General features: G+C 37.0%; 1 long non-coding RNA gene across 1 annotated transcript; it reads right to left on the reverse strand.

The window, feature by feature from the left end:
• Positions 1-5,870: 5,870 nt before the first annotated feature.
• LOC102011577 lies at positions 5,871-7,468 on the reverse strand. Its single transcript, XR_264603.2, has 3 exons — positions 7,366-7,468; positions 7,011-7,094; positions 5,871-6,301 (listed from the first exon to the last, which is right to left on the reverse strand). It is a non-coding gene; the product is annotated as an uncharacterized LOC102011577 (long non-coding RNA).
• Positions 7,469-7,851: the final 383 nt, after the last annotated feature.

Below are 7,851 nucleotides of genomic sequence, written 5' to 3' on the forward strand. Positions count from 1 at the left end.
AAAAAGTGTGTTGTCAAAAGTCTCCAACATTCATTCACGCTGCCAGTATCTTAGTTTTTGGTATCAAATGATTCTTCATACAGAATGTTGGACTATCTGGATCAGCTACAGGAAGCCTATTTACTTCATAGTGTGGTATCTTTTGGAATGTCTGGAAATATGATGTGGCGTCATTTGATTCAGTGAAATCAACATTATGTCTACAAGGGAGACTTACAATAGATCTTTCAGTTATAATTTTGATACCTAATTATCATCATGTGCAGTCTTTTGAGTTAATTGTGTACTTTCAGAGCTAAGTAAGCCCTTTTTCTAATCACTTGGAACAAATGAACAACTCTGGTATGTATGAACAGACTATATCAATGCCAATTGAATAGCAAATACGGTAAAAACAAAACACAAAGCCCATCATTTTCATGCTGTGGAAGAAAAGGGAACAAGTGTCAATCCTCCACTCTAGGACAGAATTTTGTCTCACTAATAAGTGAAGAATTACTTTATGTGAACTATAAAGTAACTTTAAGCTCCATTGTTCTATGAGTTTATAAAATGCTAGCATGGACATATATTTGAATAATTATGTATCACAAAATGTTAGAGAATAGTTAATATAGTCAATTGAAATTTGTATGTTTATACAGCTCGAGGGTTTTTTCTTTTGTTTTTTCTTTTCTGGCTAGCAAGAGGGAAAAGGAGGAGAGCTGGGCCTACACACTTGGCCTAAGCAATTGTGGTACTATTTTCCAAACAGCAGAATTATCAGACAGGAGAGAATTATATATCCAGCTAGATGTCTGAAGTATATCTAGGCTTTCACTGTCCCATTTTTTTTCCATGCCCTTGGCAGAGGTTGTTTTATTTGCTAATATTTATATGTTTACAATCTTTAAGATGATTTTTTGCTATTGTTTTTGTTTTTCTTGCTTGCAAGAGAAGTGGGTAAAGGGAGAAGATCTATTAGGCTTATTCCATGGTTTGGCAGAGCAAGTTTGTGTAGGTGTAGTTCAGGAAATCATTGCATCATCAGTGTAAAAGATTCTAGAAAGAGGAGCTTACAAAGTATTCTGGGATAAAGGGAATTACCAGTGTGGTGGCTGCAGATTTCAGTATGGCTGTGATCATGGCGCTTGCACTCTAATGAGATTAACTGTACTTTTCACATGCCAAATTGAATTTTAGGCCCTTGGCATCATGGAAATCTATATTAGTTGCAACAAGGTATTCATTTCCTAGGTGACTGCAAGAGGTTTTTCTTTGTGAACAGGAGTGCTACCCATGGCCCAAATGTTGCACTCCAGAAAACCAGTATTTTTGTATTACAACTTTAAACTGTCTTTTAAAAATTGCTTAAATGGGGCCAGGGATATAGAACAGTGGCACAGTGCCTGCCTGGCAAGTGTAAGGTCCTGAGTTTGATTCCTGGTACCAAAAAAAATTACTTAAATGACCCATTTTACTACTTTTGATATCAAATAACTGTGGCTTTCTTTTGGACCTGTCAGACAATAAATGAACCCCAGAAAAATATGTTTAAAAAGATGCTAAAGAAAAGAAATATCAAAAAGCAGCAGTCTTACAACCACCATGTGACTTCAAGGTAAACACAGTTCACCCTCTGCCATGTTTGCTTTTTGTGTGTCTTGGATTTGATTAATGACAATGGAAAACAGTTCTACAAAGTTGTGAAAGCATAGATTTGTTCTTTGGAAGTCATTTCTACTGGAGTTTTTTCAAAGTTATTCCTATTGTACTTATCAAATAAAAGTGCAATTTGAAGTTTCTTTATTTAGAATCCAGTTTTCCCAGTTGAAAATTTGATCTTTGATCTTTATCTATAAATTGCTCAACATAGGCCTCTTAACATGTATAATTTTATATTTCATTCTGGAATGGATTTTCCCAGGGCTTCTATGATAGCCTCTACTTTAATGTACAATAAGTTAAAATTTCCCAACTTGATCAATTCCTCTTAAATTTGAATGAGATTCTGCTTTTCCTCATGTACTCAGATAATGCTATTGATTCATAGTCGGGGGGGAGGGCCTTTGAGTAGATTTTGTAGCAGGGATGAGATGAGTCCATCCAGACCCAGATACACTCGCCCAGCCCTCCCCATGATTAAAGGTGCTCCTGCCTATCTAATATACAGGTCTAGACTTTAGCTATGGAATGGCATAAAGCCTAGAAATTTGCACTAGGTCTGCTCCTAACTTGGGCTGCTTTGGTGCTATCTTCTGATCATAAGAAGTAACTGAGAGCAGACAGTTATTTTCACATCTGAAGAATATCTAGGTTTTCACTATTTTCTCTTTTCATGTCCACAGACTGGAATTGTTCTATTTGCTACTATTTCCGAACTTAGGTTGAATTTCAAGCCAAGGACATTACTGCAAGAGAAACAAGAATAGAAAATCAATACCATATTGATTGCTAGTGAAAAAGCCTATGAAAATAACTTCAGTTACCTCTTTGTAGTTTAAGAACCAGTATTCTATCTTCTCCATTTATGGATTTCTGAGTTTTTATAATGAAATATGTTAAGATTGAATCAAAGATCTAGCAAAAAATCTTCATGCCTTTCAAGTCTATACATTTGCAAATAGTGTTCTTTTAAGAAATCTTTCAACCTTGAACTAAAATTGTTTCTTTCCCTCTTTAGTTGTTGAACAAGGAAAAGTATCATTTTGGTGAGTCACATCTCTAGTAAAAAGTGGTTATGCTTAGCTTGATTTAATTTAAAGTAAAAATATATACCTGTCCACACTACTTTTACTCGATTTCAACGTTAAAAATTTTAATTTCTTTAGTGTTGTTTATTTTGTGAAAAAATAGAATGAAATTTCATAACAAAATAATAAGAGAATAACAATAGCTAATATGCCTGATATCATTATCTTCAAAGTAGTACCTCAATATAAGACATAAACTGAAAAAATTCTTACAGAAAAGCAAAACACAATACTTTCTTTTCATGATAGTGTATTTATTTTAGACCTGACATTTCTTTCAGACACTAAACATGAATTTTTAAATTTTACAGAAATCACAGAGAGCTAAGTTATAAGTACTTTGAAGCTTAAGAAAATGTATTCATTAGCGATCAGAATAGAGAACGGGAGGGGGATGGAAGGAGACTAGGTCGGGTTTGACTCTGTAGGTTCTGGAGAAATAGGCTTCTGCAGATAGAGGGCAGCTTTTTAGGGCTCCACAAATTGCAGACTTGGGAGATTGATTCTGACTACCTTTGGAAGGCTGACTTTGAAAGAACTGAAATCTTGCTGTCATTTGAATACTGAGTCACTAAGAACGCTTTGGTTGCAAGCAACAGAAATGAGCTCAGCTAATCTAAATGAAGGAAACAATACACTGTAAGGACATGGATATTTCCAGAATCCTGGAAATACTGAAGATCCAGTCTTCAGAAAGCACAGGAACTAGATCAGTTTGGCAATCTGAGGTCTAGACTCAGACATGAAACAACATCAAATATTTTCCATCCCTTCTTTTGAATTCCAGTTCTGGAAGAGAGAGTACAACTGATTTAGCTAGCATCCGGGACTTAACATTGGCAAGACATGTTGACATACACGATTCCCCATATTCTTGGAAGATGGGGAAAAGGCTCAGAGAGAAGCTGACAAATTAGCTACTACTAGTTGATGGGTAGAAGAAATAATACAAAAATATTCTTATCCAGACATCTCAAGTCTTGGGTCATAGACAGTCCCTTCTCCTCCCTCCTTTGTTATATACTCTTGACACTATTCGGCCCTTTCCCAATCCTTTCTATTACAGACTCGCCTCCTAGAAAGCATGTAAAAACTCTAGTTCAGCTGCTCTAGTGCACTGAGGAGCTCTCACTTTGATTAGGCTATGCCTCTTGGTTTAGTTCTAGCATACATTCTGCTCTGTTCTTCAGATACAATCTCCTCCGTACTGGTGACCAGAAACTTTTCTTATTTCCTGGATCTGAGCTGGAGTAGTACTTCCTTTGTTTCTTTCTACTCCCTCATTCCTACCAGAGGTTTGGGTGCTTTCCTGAACATCCAGTATGTGCCTGGTGTCCTGTTTCCTACATTGAACTTCCCTAAGGTGCTACGCCTGATTGATTCTGGATTTCCTAGCACCACGCTTCTTCTATGAGCATACTTTCAATATTCCTGGTGGGATGCTGCTGATGCCAACTGATCGTCTGCCAATTTTTTCTCTCTTTTTAAAATTCAGAAACATTTCTTTATACTGTTCTCCTTATTCAGTATTCCCACTTCACTGTATTCCTTAAACATTTTAGTAAATACTGAATAGATATCCTAATGATATTATATGTAAGATTTAAAGAAATGTAAAATAATGATGTCCAATGTACTCGCCACCCAGGTTAGGAAACAGGATGAAATCCCATTCTCTCTTAAAATAACTCTCCACCTGACTGTTTAGAGTAGGCTTCTCTTACCTGTGAAGTAAGGAAAATTATGTTAAAATCTCAGCTCTAACACTACCTGTGTGATCTTGGATAGGTTGCTATTCCTATTGAGCCTCAATTAAAATCTTATAAGTTAGATGACAATGTAATGAATACTCTATAGATATAAATGTACTTTATTTATCTGACTGTTCTCAGGGTCTCCACATGTCTAGTACCCTGCTTTTCTTCTTATGCCTGCTAGCCATGGCCACCTTGACCAATCTCGTAGGTGGGATGCTGTATGGTAGATGAATCAGAGGTTCTTAAGTCCTTCTCAACTGAATACAAAGTTCGTTTTAGAGTAGAGCTCAGCAGATACCAAGGGGTCTTGATTGTAAGGAAGAAGAATATACATAGGGTTTTTTACAATGAGGACTCATGATCCACACTGCTGAGTTACAAGTTACCACAGAGGGCTAAATGTATCCTACTCATCCATATCAAACCACTAGAACATTGGTGCCATTTAATTACCCCCCAACCAATGTCTATTCCAGCCAATACAGTTATCTTCTTTGTTGGTTAGCACTTCCTGGAATGTACTTCTACCTATATAATTTGTTATGCTAGATGTTTATTATTTGTTCAAATAACTTCCTTCACATTAGATAGAGCTTTTTAACTGTAAGGCACTTTCTTGTCTTTATCTTATCTTCCTCTACTCAGCACTATGACTGGCACACAGTAGATGTTCAATAAATGTTAGTTTCACAGAAGGTACAGAGGCAACCTTACATTCATATGACCTTTCTTTAAAAAAAATCTCTGACTTAAAAAATAGCATTTAAATATTATCTGTGAAATGAATCCAGCTAAGGTTGCTGCTTTGATTCTAAAATCAAATCAAACTTGAACACATGATTCATAGAAAGATATACTGGTGTTAGATTGTCTTTCTGTGTAAATGTAAAAACGCTTAGCCAGTCTCTGAGCTTCTGCTAGTAAGATAATCTGTCACTTTCTACTCCCTGATTCTAACGTTATTTCAGACTGGCCTTGTCTGTGTGCGAGTGGGTGGAGGGAATACTCCACGTGCAGCCTGCAACAGGGAGCAGAGTTCTTACCGACTGCAGCCCCCACGCACTCCCCACTCTCCACCCCAGTGTGCTATCACATTATGAGTGCGGGGAATGTTCTACAAATGTTGGCTGACAGAATCACACTCATCAGTTGGTTCACTTCAGCTTAAATGGATATTTCCAAGTGAATTTCTACCCACATTTAAAATTCCCTGGTTTTTATAGTACCATTTTTTTTTTTAAAGAAATCTCATCCTGCCAACAATGAAAATTACTGAAAATTTCAACAATAGTGACATTATTATAAGACAAAGATCACCAAAAGACTTCCTAAATCCAATTTAGAAAAAAGCCTATAAATATATACAGTGTTGCTTCAATTATAAAGAAACAGAATTTAATACATGAGAGTCTAAGGTGGACAGAATAAGCACTTTAACAGTTACTGTGCGGGGCTGACTCTGTAGTGGCTGAGTGCTCAGAATATTGAAAGAACAGCATTTCTCTGCTTGGGTGGTGGGTGGGAAGGACTGTCTCCTATGAAAGCAGCAAATGTTTGTGACTGCTAAGCAGGGAAGATAGGTGAAGCTTATAGACCTTATACACTTTGCATGCAGTAACACGGTCAGTTACTTGGAGCCCACAACCTAATATTGGCTTAAGAGTGCTGAGCAACCGAGTGTCTGGCTCTTACTAGTCCACACGAGGGCTGACCAGACACAGACTGGTAGTATATTTTAACTTTTGCTTCAGCCAGCTCTGTAGCACTCAATTCACAGTTTCTTGAATTCAGACTTCAACTGGGTTTGGTTTTCTACAAGGAAAAAATCCATTAGCCATTATGATGTATAAATCCCAAATTTTGTCTTTCTTAAAAATAATGAATTTTTAGATATTTTAGCCATGCAGTACTTAATTTTTCTTCCATTTTTAGTTCTTGTGTTTTTAAAGGCCATAAGTCAAAAGTGAGACACAGTTCTTTTTTTTGGGTGGGGGAGGGTGGTGGTACAATCACATTCAAAAGCAGTTTGAATTCTGTAAATTTTGTTTTGTTTTGTTTGTTTTTTGAGACAGGGTCTCATTATGTAGTTCAGGCTGGCAATGAACTCACTATGTAGCCCAGGCTAGCATCACACTTGTGGCAGTCCTCCTGCCTCAGCCTCGTGAGTGCTGGGATTACAGATGTGAGCCACCATGCCCAGCTCTAAATCATTTTCAAGTGAGGATAATTTTATAAGTGTAGCGGAGGAAGAATAATCTGAAAATTAAACAACTGTCACATAAAAATATTAATCAGATACCAACTTTTAAATATAAAAAGTAGCTCAAAGTTTTAAGTATAAAAATGGAGTAGGGAAAGTCACATATTCATGGGTGCAATAAGGACAGTCCTGGGATTTTCAGAGTTTTATCCTGGGATCAGGATAGGTTAGTCTGCAATAAAATTCTTATGTACTGTTTTAGTCCATTTTCTGTCTCTACAACAAAATATCTATGATTGAGTAATTTATAAAGAAATGCACCTGTTTTGGCTCACTATTCTGGAAGCTGCAGGAGTCCAAGAGCACAGTTTTGGTGTGTATTTGGCTTCTTATAGTGTCCTTGTGCTGCTTCAGTTCCCGGCAGAAGGCAGAAGGAAGCAGATGCATGTAAGAGAGATAACACAGAGGTGGACCTACTTTGTATCACCCTGCTTTTGAAGTAACTAATCCAGTCTTGTGAGAGCAAGAACACACGAGAAAGGATTTGAGCATATGTGAAGATTCTGCTCCACTGACGCAGACTTTCCTACAAAGCCCATTTCCCAGCACTGTTACACTGAGGAATTAAGATGTCCACACTAGAACTTCTGGAGGACACACAAATCACAGTACTCACCTTTTAGTATGCCCTTTGCTGGAAATTCCTATTGGAGAGACTGCTGGGGGTAATAAAGCATATGGGGTTGTGTCCAGCAAGTATCATGATACAAGTTGCAAGTATTCCTAGGAGAGGTAATGCATTACAATTTTATTAATGAGAATTACTTTATTTAACACTTAAATGAATGGGGATTAGAATGAGAATAAAGAAGAGATCATTTTGGAGCGTGGGCCAGTGCCACAGAATATGAGAGCAGTGGGCTGGTGTAGGCAAGATGGGAAGGGTTGCAACGGGCTAGAGAATGTGGGAGTAAGGGTGGTGGGAACAATGGTCACAGTGAAGACACAGGGAAGAGAAGATATTTTATTTAAGCCACATTTTTTTCTCTAGGATGAAACTTTTAGTTTTCTAAAATTAGGAGAAGGATAATGGTTTATAATATCTAGTTATGTTAGTCAGCTTTCTGTCATTAAAATAAACACTCAACTGATAAGCATTTTT

The sequence above is a fragment of the Chinchilla lanigera genome, unplaced genomic scaffold, assembly GCF_000276665.1.
Source record: "Chinchilla lanigera isolate Chin_1 unplaced genomic scaffold, ChiLan1.0 scaffold00120, whole genome shotgun sequence".
Classification (NCBI taxonomy): domain Eukaryota; kingdom Metazoa; phylum Chordata; class Mammalia; order Rodentia; family Chinchillidae; genus Chinchilla; species Chinchilla lanigera.